The following is a 13,843-nucleotide window of genomic DNA, read 5'->3' on the forward strand; positions in this document are numbered from 1 at the left end:
TCCGCTCAACTGCTCTACCAAGTGCTTTGCAGTCTCTCACAAAATCAGAATGTCATCAACAAACGTCGAAGTTTTTATTTCTTCTGCTTGGATTTGAATTCCTACTCCAAATGTTTCTTTTGTTTCCTTTGCTGTTTGCTCGGTGTACAGATTGAATAGTATCGGGGGTAGGCTTCAATACTGTTTTATTTATTTATTTATTTATTTATTTACCCTGATCAGATTAGGGCCATCAGGCCCTCTCTTACATCGGACCAGTGTTCCACACATGCAGCATTTCACGCATCAGAGTTACATCACGACCATAGTTTAAATGAGAATATTTGCTTACTCTAGTGACAATATGAATAAAGAGTAGTGACTAAGACCTAATAAAGTAAATGCGGCAGTATTTTTACAACAGGTGCTATACATACAGATTATGATAAAAGCTATAATAATAACAGTAAAAAAATGTTATGATAAACATGACTAAGACCTAATAAATTAAATGCTGGCAGTATTTTTACAGCAGGTGCTATACATACAGATTATTTTACTCTCTTCTCAACCATTGCTTTCCTTTCCTGCTCCTTGACTCTTATAACTGCCATCTGTTTTCTTTCGCTTCCCTGCCACCTTTAGAATTTGAAATAGAGTATTCCAGTCAACATTGTCAAAAGCCTTCTTTTAGTCTAAAAATGCAATAAACGTTGATATACCTCTCCTTAACCTGTCTTATATGAGACATCGTAGGGTTAGTACTGCCTCCCGTGTTCCTACATTCCTCCGGAATACAAACTGGTCTTCAGCAAGGTCGGCGTCTACCAGTTTCTCCATCCGTCTGTAACGTTTTCGTGTTAGTATTTTGCAACCGTAGCTTATTAAACTAATATTTCAGTAACTTTCATTACTGTCAGCACTTGCTTTCTTTGGAACTGCTATTATTACAGTCTTCTTGAAGTTATACTTGTGTTAAACCTTTGACATAGGATTATAGCTCTCAAAGAACAGATTACGACAGCAATTTTAAATTTTAAAATTCGATCAGTGATGACATGAAACACTGAATATGAAATGTTTGAGGCTCTTCGAAACAGTTCGTTAGGCAAGCCTGCAACTGGATATAGTTGACAGTTTTAGCCTTTTAGTAACACATGTTCTTTCTGAAAATGTCAGCATAGCAACAATAATTGCGGGCGAAGGTTAGAAACTTGCAGAATGTCATTTCTCCCAGACACAACAGCAGTCGCTTGCGAACTCAATGACGTTTCCTGTCATGACTCTCTGTTTTCTGAGCCACAACTTGTACCGCAAAATGTACGTTTGCCGAAAGGTATATCTACGCAGTCGGATGTTTCGGGAACTTGGGCGATGAGTTGAGAATCGGCATTTTCAGTGGAAGGCCTCCACAATCTGTTGCAGAAGACGGCCGCGGCGAGCTGGCCGTCTGGGACGTACCTGATCAGCGCTGCCCCGGCGCGCCGCCTAAGCCGTCGTTACGGCCGCCACAAGTTTCCCCTTTTTGTGCGGCGCGCCTGTCGCTCTATTGTTTATATTTGATAGCGGCGGCGGGCGCTCGGGGTGGGGGTGCTTGCCGCCCCCATAATTCCGCCGGCGCCGCTGCCCGGCCGGCTAACGAATCGCACGATGAATGGCCAATAAAGTAGCGCTAATTCCCGCAGACAAATCCGAGCCTCGCCGTCGGTAATTCCTACGGCTGACCTTCGATTTCAGGATCCATTATTCTGCCGAACCGTTCGTCAGGATTAGCGCCCTGTAATTGCGCCCACCGTTCGGAATCGCCGCCAAAGACTCCTTCCCCGCTCCGCTCGAGACGCGACTGCCTTACTTGCCGCAGTGGTCTAGTCCAACACTGAGGAAGTCTCCCGCATTTGACAGTCATTTCAGACTATTGACGCATGGCTTCAGAAAACATCGCTCTTGTGCAACGCAGCTAGCTCTTTATTCGCACGAAGTAATGGCCGCTATCGACAGGGGATCTCAAGTTGATTCCGTATTTCTAGATTTCCGGAAAGCTTTTGACACCGTTCCTCATAAGCGACTTCTAATCAAGCTGCGGAGCTATGGGGTATCGTCTCAGTTGTGCGACTGGATTCGTGATTTCCTGTCAGGAAGGTCGCAGTTCGTAGTAATAGACGGCAAATCATCGAGTAAAACTGAAGTGATATCAGGTGTTCCCCAGGGAAGCGTCCTGGGACCTCTACTGTTCCTGATCTATATAAATGACCTGGGTGACAATCTGAGCAGTTCTCTTAGACTGTTCGCAGATGATGCTGTAATTTACCGTCTAGTAAGGTCATCCGAAGACCAGTATCAGCTGCAAAGCGATTTAGAAAAGATTGCTGTATGGTGTGTCATGTGGCAGTTGACGCTAAATAACGAAAAGTGTGAGATGATCCACATGAGTTCCAAAAGAAATCCGTTGGAATTCGATTACTCGATGAATAGTACAATTCTCAAGGCTGTCAATTCAACTAAGTACCTGGGTGTTAAAATTACGAACAACTTCAGTTGGAAGGACCACATAGATAATATTGTGGGGAAGGCGAGCCAAAGGTTGCGTTTCATTGGCAGGACACTTAGAAGATGCAACAAGTCCACTAAAGAGACAGCTTACACTACACTCGTTCGTCCTCTGTTAGAATATTGCTGCGCGGTGTGGGATCCTTACCAGGTGGGATTGACGGAGGACATCGAAAGGGTGCAAAAAAGGGCAGCTCGTTTTGTTTTATCACGTTATAGGGGAGAGAGTGTGGCAGATATGATACACGAGTTGGGATGGAAGTCATTACAGCATAGACGTTTTTCGTCGCGGCGAGACCTTTTTACGAAATTTCAGTCACCAACTTTCTCTTCCGAATGAGAAAATATTTTGTTGAGCCCAACCTACATAGGTAGGAATGATCATCAAAATAAAATAAGAAAAATCAGAGCTCGAACAGAAAGGTTTAGGTGTTCGTTTTTCCCGCTCGCTGTTCGGGAGTGGAATAGTAGAGAGATAGTATGATTGTGGTTCGATGAACCCTCTGCCAAGCACTTAAATGTGAATTGCAGAGTAGTCATGTAGATGTAGAAATGTATAGTCTTCCGGCCACAGTTGACGTAGAGTGCTTTTTTCTGATAACAGACGTTCTCTGGTTCATTTCATTTAAGAAATCTAAATAGGCTGTCGTTATTGCCCGTATGCATCGTAGTTTCGAACTTGATCACTTCGTGCTTCCACAGATAAACATCGTAAATATTAAAAACAAAAATGGTTCAAATGGCTCTGAACGCTACGGAACTTAACATCTGAAGTCATCAGTCTCCTAGAACTTAGAACTACTTAAAGCAAACTAACCTAAAGACATCACACACATCCATTCCCGAGGCAAGATTCGAACCTGCGACCGCTACGGTCGTGCGGATCCAGACTGAAGCGCCTAGAACCGCTCGGTCATAGCCGCCGGCCTATTATTAAAAGCCACCACAGCTCTATTTAAGATGCGTTTATTATGCTACAGCCACTTTGATTGTAAATCAAAAGCTTCAGGTGACATCGAAGATATAGCGCAGCATTTTGGCACGTTCCCAGCATAAGCTTGTCCTTGCGACTGAAAAAGGGATTCAGTGTGCTAGTTGTGTTCCTGAAGAAGCCTTCTTTGTGTCCGGAGACTATACAATATTGAGTCGTTGTTGTGGTCTGCAGTCCTGAGACTGGTTTGATACAGCTCTCCATGCTACTCTATCCTGTGCAAGCTACTTCATCTCCCAGTACCAACTGCTGCCTACATCCTTCTGAATCTGCTTCGTGTATTCATCTCTTGGTCTCCCTCTACGATTTTTACCCTCCACACTGCCCTCCAATACTACATTGGTGATCCCTTCATCCCTCAGAACATGTCCTACCAACCGATCCCTTCTTCTAGTCAAGTTGTGCCACAAACTCCTCTTCTCCCCAATTCTATTCAATATCTCCTCATTAGTTATGTGATCTACCCATCTAATCTTCAGCATTCATATGTAGTACCACATTTCAAAAGCTTCTATTCTCTTCTTGTCCAAACTATTTATCGTCCATGTTTCACTTCCATACATGGCTACACTCCATACAAGTACATTCAGACACGACTTCCTGACACTTAAATCTATACTCGACGCTAACAAATTTCTCTTCTGGAGAAACGCTTTCCTTGCCATTGCCAGTCTACGTTTTATATCCTCCCTACTTCGACCATCATAAGTTATTTTGCTCCCCAAATAGCAAAACTCCTTTCCTAATCAAATTTCATCAGCATCACCCGAATTAACTCGACTACATTCCATTATCCTCGTTTTGGTTTTGTTGATGTTCATCTTATATCTTCCTTTCAAGACACTGTCCATTCCGTTCAACTGCTCTTCCAAGTCCTTTGCTGTCTCTGACAGAATTACAATGTCATGGGCGAACCTTAAAGTTTTTATTTATTCTCCATGGATTTTAATACCTACTCCGAATGTTTGTTTTGTTTCCTTTACTGCTTGCTCAATATACAGATTGAATAACTTCGGAGAGTGGCTACAACCCTGTCTCACTCCTTTCCCAATCACTGTTTCTCGTTATGTCCCCCGACTCTCATAATTGCCATCTGGTTTCTGTGCAAATTGTAAATAGCCTTTCGCTCCCTGTATTTTACCCCTGCCACCCTTCCAAGCATGCCATTTGTTTTGAGTACCAGGAAGAAGAAGAAGAAATTAAATGCTGATGAGTACCCATTCAACATAAAGCTGTTAGAAATCTAGGTTTGGCTACACCGGTATATTTCTACCACTCGCTGACAGTTACGCAGACTGCTGTTGAGTTTTCGATGGCATCTTGCCTGTTCATCAGCCAATTTAATTTTACCCATTACATTTTTGCATTTCATAAATCGTGACATTATCTTTACTACGGGAGGCCGCTGTATCTATCAGCCAATGGGAATCCGACGCAGTATGGCAGCCACGAGGTCTTCCTTGTTTGAGTGTGCATTCGCTATTCTCGTGGTATTTTTGTGGAGTTCAGTTGTATTTGCAAACGGCCTTGTCACAGTGGTTACATCAGTTTCCATTAGATCAGCGAAGTTCAGCGCTGTCGGACTTGGCTAATACTTGTCTGGGTGTCCGTCTTGGTCTACCAAATGCTCTCGGCCAAAAGGATGCCCTCAGACCTTTTGAAGCAACCTAAGGAGCTACTCTGTTGATAACTCGCGCCTCCGGCCACGAAAGCTGACAAATGCCGGTAGAGCAGTGTGTATGCATGTCTAAAAGGTGTCATGTTGTCATAAATGCAATGAACTGCGTCAACACAGACACTTTCGCCAATAACGACATAATCACACTTATTGGGGCTCAAATGACGATACAAAAACTAATAACAATTGTTATCCTACTTTAGTTTCAAGAATGTGCGAGACTTTGGAAACTGACTGCCTGCAAATGGTGGTTTGGACCGCCACTGGCAGCGTTCTCGGATAGCCGAAGTCGTTGGAGCGACCACTCGTGACAAGTGGGAAATCCTGATTCGAATCCTGGTCCGGTACATATTTTCCTTGTCACAAGCAGCTGACTTTAATATGTACTCACAACACCTGAATCAACTTCATGGTTAGGTTATTTCAGCAGTATGTTCAAAATTCCTGCACAGTTTAATGTGCGATTCCTCCGCGCCCACGTTTGTGGTAATATTCTTCCGCCTGGCGAGATGAACAGTCAACATGCTCATTTTTAATTAATTTAAAGCTGATTGTAGGAAGAAATGTTATCTCTTCAATCCATCGTGCTGCAGATTGAAAGGCATCCACTTCTGAAGGCATCTACACTACTGGCCATTAAAATTGCTACACTATGAAAGATGACGTGCTAGAGACGTGAAATTCACCGACAGGAAGAAGGTGCTGTGATATGCAAATGATTAGCTTTTCAGAGCATTCACACAACGTTGGCGCCGGTGGCGACACCTACAACGTGCTGACATGAGGAAAGTTTGCAACCGATTTCTCATACACAAACAGCACGTTGCCTGGTGAAACGTTGTTTTGATTCCTCGTGTCTGAAGGAGAAATGCGTACCGTCACGTTCCCAACTTTGATAAAGATCGGATTTTAGCCTGTCGCGATTGCGACATAAAACTAGTCGTAAATAAGGCAGATACCAGACTGAGGTTCATTGGAAGGATTCTCAGGAAATGTGGTCCCCCTAAAAATGAAGTAGCTTGCAAAACAATCGTTCGATTAGTACTTGAATACTGCTCGTCAGTATGCCATCCATACCAGATCAGAGTAATAGAGTAAATACATAAGATCCAAAGAAGAGTAGGACGTTTCGTTGCAGGTTTATTCAGTAACCGCTGAAGTGTCACAGGATCGCTCAACCAACTCCAGTGGGAGGCGTTGCAACACAGGCCTTCTGCACCACGGAATAAATTAACGTTAAAAGTTTGGAGAGCATACCTTCGTTGAAAAATCAGCAGATACATTTGTTAGTCCTACGTATATCTCGCTAGCAGACCACCACGACACAACTAGAGAGATTCGAGCACACACGGAGGCTGACCAGCAATCATTCTTCAAGCGAACCATATGCGACTGGAACAGGTAAATGGAGAAGTGACACACAAGGTACTCTTCGCCACACACCATGGGATGATTTGCCCAGTACAGGTGTAGATGTAGATGTGGATGATAAACTTATAGGATTTAAACTTCAGTTGAAGTCGCAGAATGCACAGTCGGCTGCTCGAGGATATGGTGTGAGAGCAAATCTAACAATAAGCTGCATGCATGGTAAGAACGACGTTCTTTGTCAACATTTCGCCGTCTATATTAATACAGGAGAAGTAACAAATAACGAATTTTTACTTGCTTTTGGTACACAATGGGAATCACGCAGGATTAAATTTTTCTGGTGATATGGGATTATAATATGACATAATCCAGGATGGATGTCAAGTCAAACTGAGCTTCGATGGAAGATCCACCATTCCATAGTGCTTCAACTTTATGCTAAGCTTCATCAGTTGTAGCGGCTGATAGAGCTGCATGCCCGTCTCCCGGTAACCCGTCATCACATATTTTAACTGGATGAAAGATCTGGGGAACGTAACGGTCAGGTCAACTGCAGAACACGCTCTATGAAGATGGATCTGGGCAGTACGAATGGCATGGAGTCAAGTGTTACTTTGTTGAAAGACGATGATTATGCAGACATTGAATATGGGGTGCAGTCACCGCCTTTAACACGTCCTAAATGTAATGACTACAGTCCAAATTACTAGCTGTGTGAACCATAGGAGATCGTGTTCCGTTCACTGTGGCACCTCGTACCACCACAAGAGCTGCTGGGTCTGTATGTCGATGTCGAATGCAGTTTGGCAAAGATTGTCTTCCTCAGTGCCTGCGCACTGGTAACGCTGTGCGGTGAACGGACTCATCTGAAAAGAAGACATTGTGCCACTTCCTGCGTGCAGTATGATTGGGCGCATCCCATCTACGCGTCTGTATTTTATTGCGTCAAGGGAAGATGAAAAAATAAGGACGGAAGACTGGTGTTTAACGTCCCGTCGACAAGTAGGGTATTAGAGAAGGAGCACAATATTGGAACGTATCAAGGATGGAGAAGGAAATCGACCGTGCTTTTTCAAAGAAACCATTGCCACTTTTGCCTGTAGCGATCTAGGGACATGAAGGAGAGACATGATGGGGAACCTACATTTGGATGAATGGACAATGATTTGAAGCGGCGTGTTCCTGATTGAGAGTGCAACGTGCGCAGAAACTATCGCCATTCTGACAGTAAGTGGTGGTCGAGACGTTGTCACACTGTTCGTGTGGATACTTTCCTTACTGGAAGCCCATTCCGTGACGTAGCTGTATGATTCTCCATGAGCGAGCGAAAAATAACTGTATCCTCTTTCGCGCTAGTCGCTTGCAAAGATCCTCGATGGCTTTGATGAAGGCTCTCCTGAACACTTTGATTCCATATTCGAATGAGGGTCTTGTGATTCCGCCCAATGTGAGAAGAAATATCGTGGAACGTTCGCTGCAGTTTCGATACGCCATGATTCCGTAGCTCTAGAATCTCATTACCTGCTGGTAAAGGTTTCTGCTTTTAGGGGACGTGTCACGATCTTCTCTGACACAACCAACATCTAAATGCTATTTCTGAATGATAAATACGTTGCGTAAACATTCCTTCCCAACAAAATTTAAATGGCGTTACTCCTAGGAACTCCCCGCGTCTGCGCTGAGCTGCTTGTCATTTGCATATATATCCAAGCATGTAATGCATTCCATGATAGTTGATATCTGTCGCAACCACGTTTATGGATGCGCAATTTTAGTGTCCGGCACTGTAATTGCAGACATTTTTTGCCGACTTCTGCTTTTATGTTCTAGTGTACCCTTCTAGATATATGGGAAAAAACAAGTAGTATATGATCAAAAGTATCCAGACACCTGGCTGAAAATGACTTACAAGTTCGTGGCGACCTCCACCGGCAATGCCGGAATTCAGTATGGTGTTGGGTCCCTCTTAACCTTGATGACAGCTTTCGCTCTCACAGGCATACGTTCAATCAGGTGCTGGATATTTCTTGGGGAATGGCAGCCCTGAGGAGAGGTATCGATGGCGTTCGGTGAGGCCTGGCATGAAGTGGCCGTTCCAAAACATCCCAAAAGTGTTCTATTGGATTCAGGTCAGAACTCCGTGCAGGCCAGTACATTACAGGGATATTATTGTAATGAAACCACTCCGCAACAGGCCGGGCGTTATGAACAGGTGCTCGATCGTGTTGAAAGATGCAATCACCATCTACGAATTGCTCTTCAACTGTGGGAAGCAAGTAGACGCTTTAAACATCTAAGTAGGCCTGTGCTACGCAAAACAACAAGGGGTCTAAACCCCGTCCATGAAAAACGCGACCACACCATAACACCACCGGCTCCGAATTTTGCTGTTGGAACTACACAAGCTGCAGATCTCGTTCACCTGGCGCTAGCCATACCCACGCCTTGCCATCGGATAGCCACATTGTGTACCTTGATTCATGACTCCACACACCACGTTTTTCCACTGTTCGATCGTCCAATGTTTACGCTCCTTATACCAAGCGAGCTGTCGTTTGGCGTTTACCGGCGTGATGTATGGCTTATGAGTAGCCGCTCCACATGAAATCCAAGTTTTCTCACGTCCCGCCTAACTGTCATAGTTCTTGCAGTGGATCCTGGCAGTTTCGAATTCCTGTGTGATTGTCTGGACAGATGGCTGCCTAACACATTATGACCCTCTTCAACTATCGACGGTCTCTGTCAGTCAACAGACGAGTTCGGCCTGTTCGCTTTTGTGCTGTACGTGTTCCTTCACGTTTCCATTTCACTATGACATCGGAAGCAGTGGAACTAGGGATGTTTAGGAGTGTGGAAAATTCGCATACAGACGTAGACACAAACTCACACTCTTACCGGCCAATTTTTTTCTGTGGACGTACGGTTTTGCTACTTATTGGAAAATGACAGTGACGTGTGCAATGATTTACAAGAGCCGCATAAAGAAACTAGTTTCGGTGGACTAAACCGTACAATCGAATGAAAAACTGGAACTCAATGAACAGAATTCAATATCGGTTATAACACACGTGACAAAGCAACGGATATAATATTCAACGAGTCTGCTTCTCTCTTTTCCACGTTAGTTTTTTCAACCGTTGCTAACTTTTGTTTGAATTTAGAGTTATGTTTTAAAGTTTGCTGTGTACGCTATATGCTGCGTAATTGTATTTTACGACTTACTCTTTGCTGTTTGCGTTTACTGTAGGACACATGCAATTTATTAAAAGTGTATTATTTCTCCATTTACGAGAACCATTATTCTAATTAAATGAGAAAATGTAATTCATAAATTTTACTAGCGTAAACCGGACTAGGCACAGGATTTTCGAGATCGTATTTAGTAATTACATATATTCACATAACCCATTTTAGTATGATTAAATACTGTCCACAAATCTCTGTTAATTCAGTTGCAGAATTTTCAACGCAGTTTTGGTCAGAGCTACTGGCAATAATTTTTAAGATACTACAACTCACATTTGATCACTTTGTGCCTGCCCTAAATATTCAAACATGTCAATATGCAGGAGAAGGGTGATTGTAAAAACTACAAATTATTTCCTAAATTAATCTATTTTACTTTCAGTAACCTCCGTTTTTATACACAGCATCTATTGATATAATTACCCATCTTCCATTAATCATTGGTCTTGTTATGAATTACATCCCATATTAATTTACTTTAGTTTCAGTAACCTTCATTTTGATATGGAGCAACTAACTTAAACTTAACTCCTCTTGAGCAGGCCATGAAGACCCAACGGAACCGACCGGCCGCCGTGTCATCCTCAGGCCACAGGCATCACTGGATGCGGATATGGAGGGACATGTGGTCAGCACACCGCTCTCCCGGCCGTATGTCAGTTTTCCAGACCGGAGCCGCTACTTCTCAATCAAGTAGTCCTCAGTTTGCCTCACAAGGGCTGAGTGCACCCTGCTTGCCAACAGCGCTTGGCAGACCGGATGGTCACCCATCCAAGTGCTAGCCCAGCCCGACAGCGCTTAACTTCGGTGATCTGACGGGAACCGGTGTTAACACTGCGGCAAAGTCGTTGGCCATATGGAGCAACTACTGATATAATTATTCATCTCACTTTAGTGATTGTCTTGGGTTTCTTCCTTCTCTCTCTCTCTCTCTCTCTCTCTCTCTCTCTCTCTCTCTCTTTCTCTCTCTCTCTCTCTGTGTGTGTGTGTGTGTGTGTGTGTGTGTGTGTGTGTGTGTGTGTGTGTGCGCGTGTGTGTGTGTGAGTTTATATCTCCCTCCACGCCCATCATATATCTTTCAAATCTCACCCAGCCTCTCCCTTTGCTCTCCCCCACCCACCCACCCACCCCCCTCTCTCTCCCTGTGCTTGTGTTTGCGAATTTTTAATAACAGCACCCTGGTCGATCACATCATCAAGTGGAAGACAATCGATGACATACACTGTAGTCCTAATCTCTCCGCAGACGATTATTACGTCGTTAGTCCCAAAAACATGTCCTTGAATGATCGACAATTCCAGTAGGACGAGGATGTGCAGCAGACAGTTACGGACTTCTCCACACAGCAGGACGCAGTGTTTTACCAAATCGATATTGTCAATCTATTGTGCCGTTGGGAAGATTGCCTCAAGACTCAAGGCTATTTTGCCTGATGGGAATGTACGACCTTGGATCAAAACCTTCTGATCTTCTCTTACAGGGGGTCTATTTTCACTGAAGACACTGAAAATTCTCGAAAACTTCACATTGGATCAAAAAAAGTTAAGACTTCCAATTTGTCTTTCTCGGACGGGGACATCCAACGATAAAATCGGCCCGTCAACCCGAACCATGGAAGGATGCGGGGGAAACACTGATATCTTCCACTGGAAACCCCGTTTTTTAATGCATATTACGATTCTACAGCAACATCTACGTCCATTTTTAAAGCATTTTCTTCGTTCCGCTACAGATAGCGCTGTAATCTGAGGAGAAAAAAAATGGGTAACCGACCGTAATTTACGAATGCCACGCAATGATCCTCGAATATCCAGTGGCTCACGGGACCCCACCTCTACGCTACGAGGGTAGAACAGCTCAGTATCTCACAACTTGTAACTGGAAATCACATTCGCAACGCTGTATTCTTCCGACATACCGAACAGGAGAGTACTCGAAGTGCCACCGGGACCGTGTAGCGAACTGCGACAATTCTAAGGATCGCGTGACTCTCTTCGAGAATCTTAAGCTTTATGCAATTGATGGTTATACAGGCAACTGGCTAGAATCACATTTAACAAAAGGAATGCAACACGTTTCACTGAATAATACAGACAATGCGGGAAAGAAGGAAGATTATAGTGACTGTGGAGAAATGAAGAAGCAAGTACCACAGGTTCCGTTTTGAATCCACTGAAATTCGTGATGTATGTGACTGATTTTACACATAAGATACATCCAGCTAAGTTAGCACTGTTTGCAATCGACATGGGAGTTATAATTAATGACGATATTTCTTCTGAGAGAAAGCAGGTGAAATAATTGTTATTGTTTTTCGGAGAATAATTATTTGTGCCTTTGAACATAGGTTTTGCCTTAATTTAAAAATTACAACAAATATCATTCTATTTACCATGGCTTCATATCTTATGGCATAAACGTCTGGGATAAGCAAACTATCCTGAGATCTCATCACACAGAAGGAATGTGTTGACTATACAGTAAAGCGAGCAATGAGAACGTGATATGCACCAATGATAATTTTGTGGACATTTCTTCAAAGACGTGGGCATTTTAACCTCTCTTTCACAATACGTATGATCACTAACGAAATTCATAGTGATTTACACATTACATTTTAAGAAAATGCTGATATCTACAAGTACAAAACTGAAAGAAAAAAAATCATAATTACTACACATCACTAAATTCCCTCACGCGGCCAATGCGTTTCTGCTCGTCCAGCTGCAAACGGTTAATGTTATATGTGAGTACGGAGCCGGCGGAAACAGCAACCACCACCGTAGTCCTATCTCACCGCATTGTCCTATGTCGGGATGTGCCGCTGTCTACTGTCTAATCCCAGCCCGTCTGCCCTATAACAGCTCAAACTCCGACTTTCTCCTTGCTGTGTGATTTCGATGTTTTTGTGGGATCAGGCGAACTTTAACGTCGTCTAAGTAGTTTAAGGCAATCCCAAACAATAATGACTTGTAAATAAAAAAATTCAGCCATCAGTCGTTCTTCTTAAATTTCATAGGCAGATCTAGATTTCAGTTAGAAACTAGCCATTCTCAATGCACTATCATTTTTGATCAAAGCATGTAATGCCTGTTGGCCGGGCTTCATCACAGTTCATTGAAGTCAATATAACAGTCGATGAATGCAACAGCCTTCCGAATGAAAGGTAACCTGACCAAACAATATTTCGTTGGCTTTGTTATTTGTAATAGTTAGATATATGTCTGAATTAGCGTTTTGATTTATGAACTTTGGTTTCTGTTATGATTGTTAGTAAGAGTTTCGTGCTGTCGAACTTTAAAAATTTTCAACAGGTTTTTTAACATTAATGTCCTGTTGTTTGAACTTCATTCTCATATGCTGCTAAGCTTAATCGCTCTACTCGCACTATATGACTACATTTTGCACTGCCTTGTTCATTTTGTTCAACTGATTTATCCTCTTAAAATCATTGATTTTAATTTTAAGCTATACGGTTTAGCCCACATTACTGTCCTTTTAAAATCATTGTTTTCAACTTCAAACTATATGCTTTAGCACACATTACTATCCTGCGGGATTTTAAGCAGCTTCTTGGGTATTAATAACCACTTCAGCTATATTTTGGTTCTTTATTATTGTACCGCCTCGGGTTTTGTGGCGTTAATACCGTACCTTTAGGTGACATATGATTAAAACATTAGACCGGAAAAGCTCGGAATCTTTTTTCTCAGCATTTGTTGTCCGTCAAATACAAAACACCGCCAGAAGACGGTATGTCACGGGTTAAAAACTGACAAATTCCAATTTAGTGGATGGATCCAAAACAAATAGTATCCTAGTGGTCTACATAAAATCACTAAGTAAACAGGTAATGGTGATAAATACCACTATGATAAGATTTGTTTTTGACTCGTTCACTATATTGGAAATCGGCAGTTTTTAATCCATGACATACCATCTTTTTGCGGTGTTTGTGTTTGACAGGCAACGAATGTTGGGATAAAAGAGTCCAAGCTATTCCGCTCTAATACTTTAATCAAATGTCACCT

The 13,843-nt window shown here is 42.9% G+C and overlaps 1 pseudogene; it reads right to left on the reverse strand.

Annotated features, from left to right (window-relative positions):
- Positions 1 to 10,547: 10,547 nt before the first annotated feature.
- LOC126268531 (5S ribosomal RNA) lies at positions 10,548 to 10,665 on the reverse strand (annotated as a pseudogene).
- Between the last annotated feature and the right edge of the window lie 3,178 nt (positions 10,666 to 13,843).

The sequence above is a fragment of the Schistocerca gregaria genome, chromosome 4 (genome assembly GCF_023897955.1).
Source record: "Schistocerca gregaria isolate iqSchGreg1 chromosome 4, iqSchGreg1.2, whole genome shotgun sequence".
Classification (NCBI taxonomy): Eukaryota; Metazoa; Arthropoda; class Insecta; order Orthoptera; family Acrididae; genus Schistocerca; species Schistocerca gregaria.